Consider the following 20193-nt stretch of genomic DNA (forward strand, 5'->3'; position numbering starts at 1 on the left):
CCTAGTGTAGACCAGGGCATAGTCCCATCTTAAGTGGCAAAAATGTTTTAAGCTATCATGTGTAATACAGTAATACTAGATTAACGGCATCTCCTTGCTGATACAGTGAGCAACTGTACAGAATAGTGCCTCAGTAATTGTATACATTGAAAAGATTTATGTACGGTCTGTATCTAGTGCTTTGTGATATCATATGAAAACTAAAGGTAAACTAAATTGGTTGGGTTACGCAGTGACAAATCATTGGATTGCTCTGTTGCCCAGGTGTTGAGTGGCCTCACCTGCTGCACTCTTCTGAGGCATTGGAGCTCTTCTTAGCATAGTGAAGAGAGTAATGACCAATTAATATATTACTATCCCGCTCTAATGTTTCACATTCAGACCCCTTTTTTTACCCTACTTCTAACAGAGGTGGTGGGGAGGGGGGTATTGTAAAAACACATAATAGACATCCTCTTCACTAAAGAGTTTACAGTCCACTGCAAAGCACAGTGGTGAGTTTGCAACATGGAAACTGGAACTGGGACCTGCCAAACTCATCTCATATAGGGGCTGCCAAAAGTCCAGTAGTTGTTTCCATCTATTTGTGAGTGAGTAGGGAATGTTTGGGTATTAAGATCCCTGCTTTCTATTCTTCGCTCTGGGAGCAGAGTATGGTCTAGTAGTTATTTCATTTATCTTTATGGCAGCAGTTCTCAAACTTTAGAAATCCGAGGACCCCCATTTTGATTTAAAACTTTTTGGGAACCCCCAACCTCCTGCTCAGCCCCAGGCCCTGCCCCCACTCCAACCCTTCTCCCAAACTGCCCCCCCCCGCCCACCTCTTCCCGCCACCCACTCACTCTGTCCCCCCTCACTCCATTGCTCTCTCTCCCTTACCCTCACTCACTTTCACCAGGCTGGGGCAGGGGGTTGGGGTGCAGGAGGGGGTGTGAGCTCTGGGAGGGAGTTTGGGTGCAGGTGCGGCCTGTGGGCTGGAGTGTGGGAGGGGCGGCGCTTACCACAGGCAGCTCCCGAAAGTGACCAGCACATCTCTCTGGCAGCGGCTTCTAGGTGGGGTGAGAGGAGGTCTCTGTGCGCTGCCCCTGCAGCTCCCATTGGCCACAGTTCCCAGCCAATGGGAAGTGCGGAGTCAGTGCACGGGACAGGAGCAGTGCATGGAGATTCCCTGTCCCCTCCCCCCCCCCCCCCCCCCCGGGGCAGTAGGGACATGCTGTCCACTTCCGGGAGCGGCGCGAAGCCAGGGAGCCTGCGTTAGCCTCAATGCGCCACCAGACTTTTAGCTCCTAAAATCTCCCGGTTTGGCTTCAGTAGCCTCCAGGAGATAGAGGGAGTGGGAACCTCCTGGAGTACCTTTGTAGACCTCCAGGGATCTGCAGACCCAAGTTTGAGAAACGCTGCTTTATGGCATAGCCAAGTGTAACTGTGCCCCATTTAGGTCATCTGTTGGGATTGAACATGAGACATCTGGATTTAGAAGTATGAAGCTTTACCACTTGAGCTAAAGAACCAGATCTCTCTGCAGGGAGACAGTAGAACACTCATAAACCTCTATATGTTATCGGAATGAGAGTCATCTCCCATAAGGTAGCAGTTAGGTCTGGCTTGGTTAATAATAAGTATTGTGAAGGACACCCAAACAGTAGCAGTGAATGAAAGTGCTGAGACTGACATGCATTATCCCTTAAGGTAGAGGCCATTGTTTGGATGGGCCTTGCTCTCTCACAACTCACTTGAAAGCAGGAGCTTGTCACGTTTTTGCTAGAGCTCCTGTAATAATGGCCAAAATTGCATTGCTTATGATAAATTTCTGAAAGTTATCAACACGGGTAAAGAACAAAGCAGCCAACCAGTATGCAGGAGGAAATGGGAGGCAAATGGGCTCTTGTGCCCAGGGGAGATAAACAATGGGAAGAGCAATGCAGGGACCTTGCAGGGTTTTAGAAGGAGCTTCAGAGACTGATTTATGGGGAACAAAATTAATTTATTTTTCAGGGGAGGAATGGCTTGGGCAGAGTGCCCATCGCTTGAGATCTCTCTTCCCTCCACAAATCCACAGCACAGGATTGTTAGTGGAGGTCCCTCTACTGTGGAATTTGCTGTCCTTCAGTGGTCCAACAAAGCCTAATCATTAACTGTCAGGGAACAGGATACGGTTAGCTCAGACTTTTACTTGAGGGAGTAAGTGTGGGATTACATTTATTTTGAGGTGTGGGAACCTTTTGCTGACATTGGTAATGTAATATTTTTCAGGCTTCTAGAGAGTAAGTATAGTGAAAACATATAAATTCATAAACAAATGTAAAAAAGCATTATCCATGCATCATCGTAATCATGAAGAGCAATGGAAGTTCAGTTAAGAGATCATTTTTGAAAATTAGAGAGCATTATGAAAATTAGATGTCAGCTAGGGTATGTCATCAACGCCAGGGAGAAGATGTTAGTGAGGGAGAAGCTAGAGCCAGTGTGGTCTAGTGGCTAAAGCACTGGACTGACGCTCAGGAGACCTGGCTTTATTCCTAGCTCTGCCATTGACCTGCTGGTTGCCCTTGGGCAAATCACTTCAGCTCTCTGTGCCTCAGTTTCCCCATCTGCAAAATGATGATAATGATAATGACCTCTTTTTTTTGTAAAGTAGTTTGAGATCTGTGGTTGAAAAGCACTATGTAAGAGTTAGATATTAATTATTATTAATTAGAGGACCCTTGCATGGAAACTCTTCTTCTGTTAACTCTGTAACTCCAACACATTATAATATATACTAAATAGCAGCCATGAGCATTTGTTAGAAGTATCTGCAAAACATAATGCCTGAATACCATGCAACTTGTCACATCAGACATTTAAAAATAAATCCTTGAATGTTCTGGAGCCTGGTTTTCTGAGAAACCACCTCTTACTAGGCCTTGTCACAGTAGGTATCAATTGGGATGGTTGCTGGTGTTGAAGTCTCTAGGACTAAACAGGATATTATTTTTTCTCTCCTCTTCATGGTCTGCTGTAGCCTGAGTTTTATGGCTTTTAAGGCATACAGTAAAGCTTATTTATTATGCATATAATAATGATTTCATTTTTGTTTTGTTCCTTGCTTGGATATCTGTTTAGGTTCGCAATTTTAAAATTTTATAATTAAAGACTGATTTTGGGAATGGTCACTAGAGAAATTAATAGAACAATGTAAAATGAAAAACATCTTGGTGACAAATGTAAGCTATTTGCAAAAAATATGATTTATTTGGATCTCTTGATATATGCAATGTATGAGTTAAAAGAACACTGTCGATTTGAAAAAAATGTATCTATACTTCCAAATAATATCTTACATGACTGATTGAAATTAGTGGGGGAAATATTTTTGTCTGTTTATTAAGTTTATTTACTTAGTGCATTTTAAAGTTACATTTGAAAAATTATATACTATTATATATATATATACACACACACACACACACTACTAGTTATAATATGCTATCAGAACTGCAGAAGTCCTAGTAATGCCATGGACTGTCAGCACCATCCCAAAACTTGTACTTAAATTGGTTTTGTTGTGCAGCAGTTTTCAGTGCCCTGAAGTAAGCCAATAGGCCAACATGTTTAATTGGATTGTGGGGAGCAGGAGCTCCTTTGATCCCCCTCCACCACCACCACCAAGACCCACAGTCCATCAGTTCAACTCGCTTTCCCTCCACAGTTCGTAGCGGGTTCTATGAGTCTCAAACACCCAGGCAAAAGAAAGGTCTTCTCCCCTCTCCACCCTTGTAAGAGAGGAGAATCTGGGTGAAAATAAATTAAGCAAAGGTGGCCTGTCTCTCATGCAGTCTTTTGGGATTCAGATTTATGAGCTTGGCCTATCAGAATCTATTGTCCCTTAGTAGGGCCTACCTTGTGCCCCTCCTCTGGGGGTGTACTGCTTTGCCATCAGTCAGTTCAGCTTCAGGAGCTGACCTGTCTGTTGTCAGTAATGTCTGAGGTAGAGCAGTTTTATTCCTGCTTACCACCCCTTCCTGTGGCAGGTTTCCCTTTTTAAGGTCCTCCTCCTCCAGGCTGAACAAGCACTGTCACTGCACCTTGTTAGTGCTGATCAGGCCCAGAAGAGCTCCTTAGTCTCCTACGCACCAAGGTGAGGGCATGTCCCTTCACAGGAGGGCATGTCCCTTCATTATTTTGTTTGAAATATAAGTATTCTTTTAACCAGTGAGTAGGATACTTACTTCTCATAGTGGTAATGAGTTACTTTACTAAAAAAAGTTTCAGAGTAGCAGCCGTGTTAGTCTGTATTCGCAAAAAGAAAAGGAGTACTTGTGGCACCTTAGAGACTAACAAATTTATTTGAGCATACGCTCAATGCATCCGATGAAGTGAGCTGTAGCTCACGAAAGCTTATGCTCAAATAAATTTGTTAGTGTCTAAGGTGCCACAAGAACTCCTTTTCTTTTTACTAAAAATGGAACTTTTCTCATATGACCACTGACTCAAGGAACCAGGAGGCAGAGGGGGAATATTTTTGTGCCTGTGTCTCTGAAACAGTCATGGCCAAGTTTCAGTTACCATTTCATTTAAATGCCTTTTTCTGTCAAGAAAGCTGGCTTAAAACTTTTAAAGATACTGGGGAGTGAAAACCCTATGATTTTATTATGTCATCTCTTCAGTACACACGTTCATTAAACTAATCTTAAAGAATCCTTGCTTTGCTAGCAGGAGGATAATCTCTGTGATAAGATTTGCTATAGGCAGTGGTGAGCTGGAGCCGGTTCGCTAGAACCGGTTGTTAAATTTAGAAGCCCTTTTAGAACCGGTTGTTCCGCGAGGGTCAACTGGTTCTAAAAGGGCTTCTAAATTTAACCAGCCAAAAGTGGCACCTTAGGCGCCGACTCCATGGAGCCCTGGAGCACCCAATGGGAAAATTTGGTGGGTGCAGAGCACCCACCGGCAGCTCCCCAGCCCCAGCTCACCTCCAGTCCACCTCCGCCTCCTCCCCTGAATGCGCTGCCCCGCTCTGCTTCTCTGCCCCCCCCCCAGGCTTCCCATGAATCAGCTGTTCACGCCGGAAGCTGGGGCAGGCTGAGAAGCATGGGGTGAGGCGCCATCCTCGCCCTGAGTGGGAAGCTGCCACTTGCTTCTCAGCCCTCCCCGGCTTCCCGCCAAACAGCTGATTTGCGGGAAGCCATGTGGGGGGGGGGAAGCAGAGCGGGGCGGCGCGTTCAGGGGAGGAGGCGGAGCGGAGGTGAGCTGGGGCCGGGCGCGGGGAGCTGCCAGTGGGTGTACCCACCAAATTTTCCCCGTGGGTGCTCCAGCCCCGGAGCAACCAGGGAGTTGGCGCCTAAGGTGCCACTTTTGATGTGATCAGTGGGGGAGCGGCCACTCCCCCTGCTCCGCACCTAGCTACGCTCCCCCGCTCCTAGGAGCTAGAGGGACCTGACGGATGCTTCCTGGGAGCTGCCCCAGGTAAGCACCTTCAGGACTCCCCACCTCGCCCCTCAGCAGGTCCCTCTGGCTCTTAGGGGTGGGATGGGCACCCACTATGGTGGCCCACGAGACCCTCCTGCCCGGTTCTGGGGGTAATCAGGGGACAAGGGAGGGGGGTGGATGGGGCAGGGGTCCTGGGGGGGACGTCAAGGAACACGGGGGATTGGATGGGGCAGGAGTCCCGGGGGGAGGAGGTGGGCAATGACCCCCTCGTGGGGTGAGGAGGGAACCCGTTGTTAAGATTTTGGCAGCTCATCACTGGTTATAGGTGAATTAAAAATCATCACGTTTTTACATTGTAGCTTGTATAGATTTCCCAAGATGTTTGCATTATGTTTTCGTTTGAGAGAGGGACACAAAATTTCAGTTCATGATTTAAGTAATACCAAATTAAAATCTTCCAGATAACTTCAAAGAACAGTTCTCAGTGGTTTACCGTGGGACCTATCAGTATTGCCAAACTCGAGATCAAAAATCATGATGATTGGCCCAAAAATCAGAGGCTTCCAAGGACTCTGCATTCTGAAGTCCAGAAGGAGAAGTCTTTGCTGTCTCACAGTAAACTTCCTGGCTATTACCTTGCAATTAATTATTTGTGATCTCTCTCTTCTTATTAAAAATAAATCAGTTTGGGACTTGTGTCCTACACTGGCATAAGTTACCTCTTTCTGACATATTTTCACCACTGAATATATTCAAATTGATTCTATTGATGTTGGCTTCCATTTAGTCTATATATGAGACATTGTGAAGATGATTAGTGGGTGAAATTTGAACAGTGTAGAACATTCTGATTTTAAGTTAACAGGGGTCCCAAAAATCTGAAAGCTGGTCTAAATTTCAAAAAGGAAATATTTCTAAAGCTGTTCACTGCAGAAATTACCTAAACTTTTAAATAAAAAAAGAATCCTAGAAAATTAATGCCCTTTTGGAGGGTGATTCTGCCAAATTTGGAGATGGAATTCTGCTTTAAATGGAAATTGCAACACAATCTGTGGTGACCTAGAATCCTATTTTCGATGTCTCTGACTCAAGGAATATTTCCAACACACCTCTGAACAACACAGAGACCTTCCTACCAAGACTACAAAAAGAAGGATTCTGGGTGGACTCCTCCTGAAGATCGAAACAACAGACTGGACTTCTACATAGAGTGCTTCCGGTGACGTGCATGGGCTGAAATTGTGGAAAAGCGGCATCACTTGCCCCATAACCTCAGCCGGGCAGAACACAATGCCATCCACAGCCTCAGAAACAACTCTGACATCATAATCAAAAAGGCTGACAAAGGGGGTGCGGTCGTCATCATGAATAGGTCGGAATATGAACAAGAGGCTGCTAGGCAGCTCACCAACACCACTTTTGACAAGCCATTACCCTCTGATCCCACTGAGGGTTACCAAAAGAAACTACACCATCTGCTCAAGAAACTCCCTGAAAAAGCACAAGAACAAATCCGCACAGACACACCCCTGGAACCCTGACCTGGGGTATTCTATCTGCTACCCAAGATCCATAAACCTGGAAATCCTGGATGCCCCATCATCTCAGGCATTGGCACCCTGACAGCAGGATTGTCTGGCTATGTAGACTCCCTCCTCAGGCCCTACACTACCAACACTCCCAGCTATCTTTGAGACACCACTGACTTCCTGAGGAAACTACAGTCCATCGGTGATCTTACAGAAAACACCATCCTGGCCACTATGAATGTAGAAGCCCTCTACACCAACATTCCACACAAAGATGGACTACAAGCCGTCAGGAACGCTATCCCCGATAATGTCAGGGCAAACCTGGTGGCTGAACTTTGTGACTTTGTCCTCACCCATTACTATTTCACATTTGGGGACAATGTATACCTTCAAATCAGTGGCACTGCTATGGGTACCCGCATGGCCCCACAGTATGCCAATATTTTTATGGCCGACTTAGAACAACGCTTCCTCAGCTCTCGTCCCCTAATGCCCCTACTCTGCTTGCGCTACATTGATGACATCTTCATTATCTGGACCCCTGGAAAAGAAGCCCTTGAGGAATTCCACCATGATTTCAGCAATCTCCATCCCACCATCAACCTCAGCCTGGACCAGTCCACACTAGAGATCCACTTCCTGGACACTACAGTGCTAATAAGCGATGGTCACATAAACACCACCCTAAACCGGAAACCTACTGACTGCTAGTCCTACCTACATGCCTCCAGCTTTCATCCAGGACACACCACATGATCCATTGTCTACAGCCAAGCTCTAAGATACAACCACATTTGCTCCAACCCCTCAGACAGAGACAAACACCTATAAGATCTCTATCAAGCATTCTTACAACTACAATACCCACCTGCTGAAGTGAAGAAAGAGATTGACAGAGCCAGAAGAGTACCCAGAAGTCACCTACTACAGGACAGGCCCAACAAAGAAAATAACAGAACGCCACTAGCTGTCACCTTCAGCCCCCAACTAAAACCTCTCCAACGCATCATCAAGGATCTACAACCTATTCTGAAGGGCGACCCATCACTCTCACAGATCTTGGGAGACAGGCCAGTCCTTGTCTACAGACAGCTCCCCAACCTGAAGCAAATACTCACCAGCAACCCAACAGAACAACTAACCCAGGAACCTATCCTTGCAACAAAGCCCGTTGCCAACTGTGTCCACATATGTATTCAGGGGACATCACCATAGGGCCTAATCACATCAGCCACGCTATCAGAGGCTCGTTCACCTGCAGATCTACCAATGTGATATATGCCATCATGTGCCAGCAATGCCCCTCTGCCATGTACATTGGTCAAACTGGACAGTCTCTACGTAAAAGAATAAATGGACACAAATCAGACGTTAAGAATTATAACATTCAAAAACCAGACAGAGAACACTTCAATCTCTTTGGTCACTCGATTAAGACCTAAAAGTTAGAAAAAAACTTCGAAAACAGACTCCAACGAGAGACTGCTGAATTGGAATTAATTTGCAAACTGGATACAATTAACTTAGGCTTGAATAGAGATTGGGAGTGGATGGGTCATTACACAAAATAAAACTATTTCCCCATGTTTATTTCCCCACCTCCCCACCCCTCACTGTTCCTCAGACGTTCTTGTCAACTGCTGGAAATAGCCCACCTTGATTATCACTACAAAAGGTTGCTCCCCCCCCGCCCCCGCTCTCCTGCTGGTAATAGCTCATCTTAAGTGATCATTCTCGTTACAGTGTGTATGGTAACACCCATTGTTTCATGTTCTCTATGTATATAAATCTCCCCACTGTATTTTCCACTGAATGCATCCGATGAAGTGAGCTGTAGCTCACGAAAGCTTATGCTCAAATTTGTTAGTCTCTAAGATGCCACAAGTACACCTTTTCTTTTTGCAAATACAGACTAACACGGCTGCTACTCTGAAATCTTAATTCTGGAGATTCTACTATAATATAATACAAACTGAAATATAGTGCAAACTGGAATTTCTTGTACAAGCTTATACATAGTAAGTAATATATGCATAGTGGAATCCCCAGACTTAACTTGATTTTCAAGTCTCCGTAAAATAAAGTTGCACCAAGGTGAGTTTTCCCAGAAACGTTTGACTAAAAACTAATGAATCAGTATTCTTCATTCTGTCACATATTCCTCATGTGCTTATGTTTTTCTCCGCCCTCTCTTTCAAATATCCCTTCTTTAAGTTCAACTGGTGACCACTATAATACTGTCTAAAGGAGTGGTTTTCAACCAGGGTACATGTATCTTTGGGGGTACACAGAGTTTCACAAGGGGTACATCAACTCATGTAGATATTTGCCTAGTTTTACAACAGGGTACATAAAAAAGCACTAGCGAAGTCAGTAAAAACTAAAATTTCATACAATGACTTGCTTATACAATTGATTTGTTTTATAATTATATGGTAAAAATGAGAAAGTAAGCCATTTTTCAGTAATAGCATGCTGTGAGACTTTTGTATTTTTATGTCTGATTTTGTAAGCAAGTTGTTTTTAAGTGAGGTGAAACTTCATAGAATCATAGAATATCAGGGTTGGAAGGGACCTCAGGAGGTCATCTAGTCCATTCCCCTGCTCAAAAAAGGACCGATCCCCAATTAAGTCATCCCAGCCAGGGCTTTGTCAAGCCTGACCTTAAAACCTTCTTAGGAAGGAGATTCCACCACCTCCCTAGGTAACGCATTCCAGTGTTGCACCACCCTCCTAATGAAAAAGTTTTTCCTAATATCCAACCTAAATCTCCCCCACTGCAACTTGAGACCATTACTCCTTGTCCTGTCATCCGCTACCACTGAGAATAGTCTAGATCCATCCTCTTTGGAACCGCCTTTCAGGTAGTTGAAAGCAGCTATCAAATCCCCCCTCATTCTTCTCTTCTGTAGACTAAACAATCCCAGTTCCCTCAGCCTCTCCTCATAAGTCATGTGTTCCAGTCCCCTAATCATTTCTGTTGCCCTCCACTGGACTCTCTCCAATTTTTCCACATCCTTCTTGTAGTATGGGGCCCAAAACTGGACACAGTACTCCAGATGAGGCCTCACCAATGTCAAATAGAGGGGAACGATCACGTCCCTCGATCTGCTGGCAATGCCCCTACCTATACGTCCCAAAATGCCATTGGCCTTCTTGGCAACAAGGGCACACTGTTGACTCATATCCAGCTTCTCGTCCACTGTAACCCCTAGGTCCTTTTCTGCCGAACTGCTGCCTAGCCATTCGGTCCCTAGTCTGTAGCAGTGCATGGGATTCTTCCGTCCTAAGTGCAGGACTCTGCACTTGTCCCTGTTGAACCTCATCAGATTTCTTTTGGCCCAATCCTCTAATTTGTCTAGGTCCCTCTGTATCCTATCCCTACCCTCCAGCAGTCAAAGTCTGCTTTTCTGAAGTCCAGGGTCCGTATTCTGCTGCTTTCCTTTCCTCCTTGTGTCAGTATCCTGAACTCGACCATCTCATCGTCACTGCCTCCCAGGTTCCCATCCACTTTGCTTCCCCTACTAATTCTTCCCGGTTTGTGAGCAGCAGGTCAAGAAGAGCTCTGCCCCTAGTTGGTTCCTTCAGCACTTGCACCAGGAAATTGTCGCCTACATTTTCCAAAAACTTCCTGGATTGTCTGTGCACTGCTGTATTGCTCTCCCAGCAGATATCAGGGTGATTGAAGTCTCCCATGAGAACCAGGGCCTGCGATCTAGTAGCTTCTGCGAGTTGCCAGAAGAAAGCCTCGTCCACCTCATCCCCCTGCTCCAGTGGTCTATAGCAGACTCCCACCACGACATCACCCTTGTTGCTCACACTTCTAAACTTAATCCAGAGACCTTCAGGTTTTTCTGCAGTTTCATTCCGGAGCTCTGAGCAGTCATACTGCTCTCTTATATACAGTGCAACTCCCTCACCTTTTCTGCCCTGCCTGTCCTTCCTGAACAGCTTATATCCGTCCATGACAGTACTCCAGTCATGTGAGTTATCCCACCAAGTCTCTGTTATTCCAATCACATCATAATTCCTTGAATTGAGGGTATGCAAGACAAATCAGACTCCTTGAAAGGGGTACAGAAGTCTGGAAAGGTTGAGAGCCACTGGTCTAAAGGCAGTTATTGCATGGTATTCAGGTGTTCTTCAGCTTTATAAAATGGGTAATGGTTAAAAGAGGCAACTGATTGGTTGACAACATTTTTGCCGCTTCTGGTTGATTTGTGCTGTTTCAAATAATGCCACTGTAATAGCAGGAAAATCTTTTACTATTCAATTTTAGTTTTTACAGAGATGGTGTACTGTACTACAGACTTTAGGAGACTGTTAGATCTTAGTCATCTAGAACTGTTTAAAAAGGGGGACTTGCAGTGTTCTAAAAAGTATATAATACTATTAATTTAAATAAGACATATCCTGTGCCCTGAAGAATCTATGAATAAGACAAGACAGACAGATAAAAGTCAACACAGGTGAACTGTTCAAGAGATATTTTAATAGCTGATTAGTTCAAACATCTCTGCTTTTAGCTTTTTCCCCCTGCTCCTGTTTCCATGGAAACAGTTTTTGAATTGGTCAACGTCTTCAAAATAATCACTTTCCAAAAATACAGATCTACAATTATTTTAAAGTTGACCGACAAAGGAAAGAAACCCCCTTTATGTTGCCCTGTGATTTATTAAGAAGGCCTGAAAGTCTTATCTTAAAAAAACAAAAAACAATTGTTTCTTATCACAGTAACATCAGGAATAATAAGGTTTGTCTTCCCTGTTTTTGTTGGAAGTCTCCTCAAAGGACTAAAGATCTGGTGATGGGGCTTTCTTAGCTTTCAATTAAAGGAACAGGAGATGTTGAATCTTGCACAATGAGAATATTTATCCCAATCATGTAGTTAATCTGGTGTAAAGGCATGTCTGATTATTCTAACATCTAAGAAGATGTATATTTATACCACATTGCTTGCACTTTTCTATATCTGTATAAATGCATAACTTTTACTGTTTTTTTTTTGTATTGATGTATTCTTACTGGTAATGTCTTCCTGTATTAAAGCACAAGGGAGTTAATTTGTTAGCTGCTGAGCACTCCCCTCGCTATACATGTTAATGGAAGATGAGTGCTCAGCACTTCTGAAAACCAGGCCTAAACTGAATAGGAAATTTGTATGCATCCGATGAAATGAGCTGTAGCGCATGAAAGCTTATGCTCAAATAAATTTGTTAGTCTCTAAGGTGCCACAAGTACTCCTTTTCTTTTTGCCGATACAGACTAACACGGCTGCTACTCTAAAACCTGTATGGAGACAGTTATCATTTACAAAATTTAATTGTATTTCACTGGCTAAAAGCCAGCATCTTCATCTTTTTACTGATATATAATGCATTGCAAGCTGCAGTTTCATGTATACATATATATTCTACCTACTGTGCTATATTGTAAACTTATTATTGTAGAATGGGTATGGTCTGTTATTACATTATTTTACGTAAGTGGCTTTAGGCCCATATCCAAATGCCTGATGTAAAAAACTTGTTTAACTATGTATCAGGCACAATGATAACTACATACTCTTAAAAAGAAAAGGAGTACTTGTGGCACCTTAGAGATTAACAAATTTGTTTGAGCATAAGCTTTCGTGAGCTACAGCTCACTTCATTGGATGCATGATGAAAGCTTATGCTCAAATAAATTTGTCAGTCTCTAAGGTACCACAAGTACTCCTTTTCTTTTTGCGGATACAGACTAACACGGCTGTTACTCTGAAACAATACATACTCTTAGATGGCACAGTATTGTACCGTGTTATTAACTTTAACTATACAATCCATGTCCTGGGAATTGTCACCTCTATTGATTTTTAATTCTATATATAGTATACCCTGCTAGTCTGAAGTCACATATTATAGCAAGAAGTAAATAAAGGCAGGTATATCATTAAAGTTAGCTTGGGCATACATACAGCTGGCATGCAAGATGATAAAAATGCACAGTATTTATATGTATGTATCACTTTTCCTTTGACATATCATTCTATTGGAGAGAATTTCTTATATGCTTAATTCTTGTTTTTAAATCCTGGTTTGATTTCTGTTTGTAAGGGTCTTTATTGACCATTAATTTTTGAGTGGCGGAGTAGTACGTAGTAATTGAATCTTCAGAGTTATTTATTCATTTTTCCCAGTTATACTGAACCTGTTTTTAATTTTTACTGCATAATTGCTTTTAACAGTTTGACACATTTTGACAGTCAAAGGCCACTGAAAATCTCATAAAGAATAGCCATATAAATCTGTTGGCAAATTTCCATTATTGTTTAGAACCTCAATGGTTATAATAGAGATGGCTCTGGGTAAAAACAATTGTAATCTGTAAACTATTTATTTTCTGGTTTCTTGCAATTTTGATGGCATAGCAGGTTTCTTATTGTGCTAGAGAAAATATTTCCATCTTCCACTGCAGACTTTAAACCAAGAGTGTAAATTAAGCATGTTTGTGTTCCAAGTGCCTTGAGCAACACCTAACAATTTTGGAATTTATTTGTCACTGAATAGTTGTGAAAGACATTGCCTCCCACCCCAAAACTGATGCAGTTTCCAATTAATTAAATTTGTCCAGGATTTAAGTTCTAGCACTACAATAATCTAAAATAAATGTGGGTTTTTTGCCCCCCACTTTCAGGAAAGTTATTTCTGAATCTGGTGGGTTGAGAGAATGGTTTGCAACCACGAGCAGTGATTACTCATCCTTGAACAATGGTAGATAAAAATTCTAGTTCCCACTTTCTTGGCAAATTGGGTCCTGTTATATGTACTGAAGATGCGGGTTTTGTTTTTAGTTTTCCTCCTCTGTGGAAGATCTTCAGTTTCTAGATCTTCAGTTGCTTGTATTAGATCATCCTGTATTTCCTCAAAACAGCTTGAAATCTAAACTCATATAAATAATTGTAAGTTGATGCACTTGGATTACAGCAAATTAGTACCTTTCTAATTTAGTGACAGTAAACATTATTTTCAGCTGATTACTTCCCACACTGCCCCATTAACTCTATGTAGTTTCCAAAAAGACCAATATTACATTTATTTAAATGATTGAGATAATGAGCCATTATTTTAGAGTATCTTCTAGCCTTGTCCATAATTCCACATGAAGATCGTTCATCAAAAGATCTCAGTATTATGGAGATTCTGAATATTGCATAAGAGGTCCTTCCAGTGCACTGTGAAATCGTGTGATGGCTAAACATTTTTTAAAACACCTAGCTGATTTAGGAACCTGTATCCCATTTGAAAGTCCATGAAAATCAGGCTTCTGAGTCATTTAGGTATGTTTGAAAATTTGCTCTATAGCCCTATTCAGATTTTCTATATCATTGACTTTGTTACCTATTTTTATTCATCATCTTTTTATTTGTAAATGGATGTGTTCTTTTTGATAAACAGAATCAATATTAGTAAAAGGATTAAAAATGCACACGTGATCCTTTTTTTGGCAGTGGATGTGCGTAATTGAATAGATGATGGGTTTTAACTATTAATTCTTCTTTGAGTGATGGTCCCTATATGGATTCCAAACATGGATCTACATTGTCGGTGTAGGAACATTTTCTTAGTAGTGTCCAGTGACCTGCATGTACGTCATGCCTCTTCTCGTGCTCGCAACTGAGGGTATAATTGGCCGTGCAGGTTGACATCTCTCCCGTTCCCTCTTACCGCTGCATGGCCTGCGTTGGAACCCCTGTTCCTTCACTTTCTTAGGCTCGCTAAGAAAGTGATCTTTCATCTGTTGTTGTATATATAATTGTAGGTAGGTTGGGGTTTTTTTGGTATTACATACTTGTTTTATTCATAGATAGTTCAGTTAGGTAGTTCTTTCCCCCCTGTTTGCGGAATCTACCCCCAGAGAGGATCTGCTCCTCCTGTACCCCTGTTCTTCAGACCTCCCCATACCACTGTCCTCCTCTCTCTGATAGGTGAGCCTTTGCTGCTGGTACCAGAGCAGCACATCCTGTTGCTGCATCGCAGCCCTCTGGTACCGCCAGTTCCATCTTACAATCCTGCTGTGGAGGCCTGGTATCTCCACCAATGCCCAGGGCCCCTTCTTTTTGGCCATACTGGCCACCCTGGGATCCCTACCAAGGCCGCAGGCACCATCGGAGGCCTCTTATCAGCCATCCCCCTGTCAGTTTATGAGGATGAGGAAGAAGATGTGGAACCGCTACCGCCTGTTCTGCCAGTCCTCACTGCTGCTGCTTCATCACCAGATGAGATGCTCATTTCTTCCTCGCTTTCCCCACCAGATGACCACTGCCGGTACCAAGACTTGCTCCAGAGGGTGACAACGGACTTGTGGATCCTGTTGGAGGAGGTCCAGGGCATGCAACATCAGCCATGGACATCCTCCAACCTCAGGGACCCTCTCCAGTAGCTCTCCCCATCAATGAGGCCATTCTGCCCCGGTACAAACAGTATGGCACATTCCTGTCTCCTATGTCCCTACACCCAAGATAGTAGAGAGGAGTTATTTCATCCCTGCTAAGGGAACAGACTTTCTTTTTACACATTCAACCACAACTCGTAGTCCACGCAGCGGTGGAGTGGGCCCGCCAGCACTTGCAGAAATCCACTCCCCCAGACAGAGCAGCAAAGAGGCAAGAAAATTTACTCCTCAGCAGGGCTCCAGTTCCACATTGGCAGTTATCAGGCACTGCTAGCTAAACGTGACTTCAACAATTACAGTAAGCTAGCAGAGTTGAGGGACAAGCTGCCACTGGACCAACAGCAGCAGTTCATGGCACTGTTGGATGAGGGATGGCTGTTGGCCAGGGTGGGACTCCAGGCTGCTGTGGGAACTACACGATGCCACACTCCAGTAGTTCTTCCACAAATCATAGAATCATAGAATATCAAGGTTGGAAGGGACCTCAGGAGGTCATCTAGTCCAACCCCTTGCTCAAAGCAGGACCAATCCCCAACTAAATCATCCCAGCCAGGGCTTTGTCAAGCCTGACCTTAAAAACTTCTAAGGAAAGAGATTCCTCCACCTCCCTAGGTAACGCATTCCAGTGTTTCACCACCCTCCTAGTGAAAATGATTTTCCTAATATCCAACCTAAACCTCCCCCACTGCAACTTGAGACCATTACTCCTTGTTCTGTCATCTGCTACCACTGAGAACAGCCTAGAGCCATCCTCTTTGGAACCCCCTTTCAGGTAGTTGAAAGCAGCTATCAAATCCCCCCTCATTCTTCTCTTCCACAGACTAAACAATCCCAGTTCCCTCAGCCTCTCCTCATAAGTCATGTGTTCCAGTCCCCTAATCATTTTTGTTGCCCTCCACTGGACGTTTTCCAATATTTCCACATCCTTCTTGTGGTGTGGGGTCCAAAACTGGACACGGTACTCCAGGTGAGGCCTCACCAATGTCAAATAGAGGGGAACGATCATGTCCCTCGAATGGGCCACACTGCCCTGGGATCTCTTCGCCACTCACGAGAACTGCAACCTGACCCTTTATTGTTCCAGAAAAGCTATGAGGAGGACTTGCAGGGTGATGCTTTTCTCCTCCCTGGGACGAGTGATCTCTGCTACACCTTTCCCCCATTCCCCTCCTCCCACAAGTGCTATGCAAGATTTGCCGGGATCAAATAATATTTGTAGCCCCAATCTGGCTCTGTTAATTTTGGTTCATGGACCTCCTCAGATTCTCTGCCTGCACACCACACCACCTTCAAACACTCCTGGATCTCCTCACACACAATCGGGGCATACTCTCATTTGCGGCCTCTTCACTTCACAGCTTGGTTTTTGGATGGGGCTCGAGGATAGACAGAGCATGCTCCAGTCTAGTGCAACACATCCTTTCTCAAAGCAAGAGAGCATCCACCAGGATCTGCTACCAAGCTAAATGGAAGCACTTCACCTCATGAGCTAACTGCCATCAGCAACCCCTGACTGTGATATCCATACCTGTCATCCTAGACGATCTTCTTGAGCTCAAAACATCAGGCTTTACCCTTAGCTCTGTACAGGTCCACTGGCCAGAACTCACTGCCTTTCTTTCCCCAGTGGATGGTGCCTCACTGTTCACATACTGTCATAAATATAAAGGGAAGGGTAAACCCCTTTGAAATCCCTCCTGGCCAGGGGAAAGCTCCTCTCACCTGTAAAGGGTTAAGAAGCTAAAGATAACCTCGCTGGCACCTGACCAAAATAACCAATGAGGAGACAAGATACTTTCAAAAGCTGGGAGGAGGGAGAGAAACAAAGGGTCTGTGTGTCTGTCTATATGCTGGTCTTTGTCGGGGATAGACCAGGAATGGAGTCTTAGAATTTTTAGTAAGTAATCTAGCTAGGTATGTGTTAGATTATGATTTCTTTAAATGTCTGAGAAAAGAATTGTGCTGAATAGAATAACTATTTCTGTCTGTGTATCTTTTTTGTAACTTAAGGTTTTGCCTAGAGGGGTTCTCTATGTTTTTGAAGCTAATTACCCTGTAAGATATCTACCATCCTGATTTTACAGGGGGGATTTCTTCATTTCTATTTACTTCTATTTTTTATTAAAAGTCTTCTTGTAAGAAACTGAATGCTTTTTCATTGTTCTTAGATCCAAGGGTTTGGGTCTGTGGTCACCTATGCAGATTGGTGAGGCTTTTTATCCAACATTTCCCAGGAAAGGAGGGGTGCAAGTGTTGGGAGGATTGTTCATTGTTCTTAAGATCCAAGGGTCTGGGTCTGTAGTCACCTAGGCAAATTGGTGAGGCTTTTTACCAAACCTTGTCCAGGAAGTGGGGTGCAGGGTTTTGGGAAGTATTTTGGGGGGAAGGACGCGTCCAAACAGCTCTTCCCCAGTAACCAGTATTAGTTTGGTGGTGGTAGCGGCCAGTCCAAGGACAACGGGTGGAATATTTTGTACCTTGGGGAAGTTTTGACCTAAGCTGGTAAAGATAAGCTTAGGAGGTTTTTCATGCAGGTCCCCACATCTGTACCCTAGAGTTCAGAGTGGGGGAGGAACCTTGACACATACCCTATCATCATTAATTCCCAAAGGACCTGCTCAATAACTTCCCGCCAGTCCTCAAGCCCAGACCCTCATGGGACCTTATTCTCATTCTCTCTGCTCTCATGAAAACACCCTTTGAGACACTTGCAACGTGCTCCCTCACCCATCTCTCTGTGAAAGTGATCTTCTTAGAAGCCATTAACTTGGCTAGACAGGTCAGTGAGCTGGCATCCGTGATGGCTGACCCCTCTTACACCATTTTCCACAAAGATAACATTTCCTTGTGGCTACATCTGAAATTCCTCCCTAGAGTAGTATCAGAGTTCCACCTAAATCATTGCATCCATCTTCCTGTCTTTTGTCCCAAATCTCACCCCAAATCTCCACTGTGCCCTAGTGTTCTGCTTCCTCCAAATCAGTACCTTTTGTGCTTTACCAAGACTATAGCTATTGCCGACTGATACAAGGGACAAGCCCTCTCCTTAGAACGCATGTCTAAATGGGTCTCCAGGTGCATCCATGAATGTTTCATGTGCACTAATGTACCATCACCAGATGGATGAAATCGCATTCTATGTGAGTGCACACAGCCACATTGACTTGCCTAACAGATGTCCCATGGCAGAACATCTGTCGCACAGCAGTGTGGCACTCCATACACACCTTCCTGTCCCGCTACGCCGTCACCCAAGTGGCAGCTGCAGATGCAGGTGTAGGCCGCACTGTACTAGAGACTGCACTTCCACGCTGCTCACTGCTCAACCATGTTTGGAATCCATATAGAGACCATCACTCGAAGAAGAATAGGAAGTTACTTACCTGTAACTGGAGGCTCTTTGAGATGTGTGGTTCCTGTTTGGATTCTAGTACCCGTCGTCCATCCCCTTTGTTGCGGACTCATTTACTTAACGATAAGAGAGACACTGGAGAGGTGTCGACCCACACAGCCTATTATTCCCTCGGCTGTGAGCATGAGGGGATGCATGATGCACATGCATCTCAATGACACTGCTAAGAAAACCTTCTGACACATGGCGTGCATACACCCTGACATTTGGAATCTAAATAGGACCACACATCTTGAAGAACCTCCAGTTACAGGTAAGTTATCTCATCTTCGGCTTGTCAATAAGGGCACATCCATTAACTAAACAAAAGGTTCCGAATACATATGTATATAACCCAGTGATACCCTTCAACATGAAAATATAACTGGATTTCCATTGTTATTTCCAGTCTCTTAGCATTCACAATCAAGCACACAGAGTCTTGAGACTAAAGTCTGAATAGGGATTCAGAGTAGCAGCCGTGTTAGTCTGTATTCGCAAAAAGAAAAGGAGGACTTGTGGCACCTTAGAGACTAACCAGTTTATTTGAGGATAAACTTTCGTGAGCTGGGATTGACTGTCTTCTGGAGGCATCTTCGTCTCTGAGTCATTTTCTTAGTCTCTGTTTTATCTCTGGATTAGCCTTCCATGTAATATTTCTACTTGCACTAATCAGTGCATGATACTTTTGACTGCATATTGTATTCTCTACACCAGCTAACTCCCCAGGAGTGAAACAGTACTGATAGTCGAGATGAGATGTGGCCTTTGTTTAGAAACTTTGGAAATAGTACTTTCATTAATATAGGTTTAAAGTTGAAAGTATACAGTAATAATAATACATAGCTCTTATATAGCACTTTTCAACAATTGATCTTGAAGCGCTTTACAAAGGATATAAATATCATTAACTTTGCTGAACATGGAATCAGATTCCACTTCTGAAATGAAAATGAATAGTGACTCTACAGGTGTTAGTCATGTGCTCAACAAATGAAGAGCAAGTCACTCAACCTCTCTTACTATGCTAAACTTTACATAACTGTAAAGTGAATGCTTACTTTGATGTGCACCAAAATATGAAACACATGTATGTGTCTCTATATAAAATTAAAGTATGTAATATAAATAGAGATACTTAACAGAGTTAGCCACTCTGAGTCTATAGGTATATATTAATCAGTGTTAATAATACATCATATTGGACTGCATCTTTTCTCATTATAACCATGATTCCAGCAAAAATTTCTTGTGTTTGTGATGCTGTGGCTTTTATGATATAGAAAGTTATCCCCAGAACATGGGTACAATAAGTACCATACTTCAATGAAATTATCTTCATCTCTCTCGCTGCTCATACATCCAGTGTGTCTATATTTAAAACTATAATAAGGAGAAAACACTATCCATATTAACTGAGTATGAACT

General features: G+C 43.4%; 1 protein-coding gene across 12 annotated transcripts in view; it reads left to right on the top strand.

Annotated features, from left to right (window-relative positions):
- The window catches only part of TANC2 (tetratricopeptide repeat, ankyrin repeat and coiled-coil containing 2), a 713825-nt gene that overhangs the window by 312401 nt on the left and 381231 nt on the right, over positions 1-20193 (top strand). The window lies entirely within an intron of this gene.

Source organism: Caretta caretta, chromosome 27 (assembly GCF_965140235.1).
Source record: "Caretta caretta isolate rCarCar2 chromosome 27, rCarCar1.hap1, whole genome shotgun sequence".
NCBI lineage: Eukaryota > Metazoa > Chordata > Testudines > Cheloniidae > Caretta > Caretta caretta.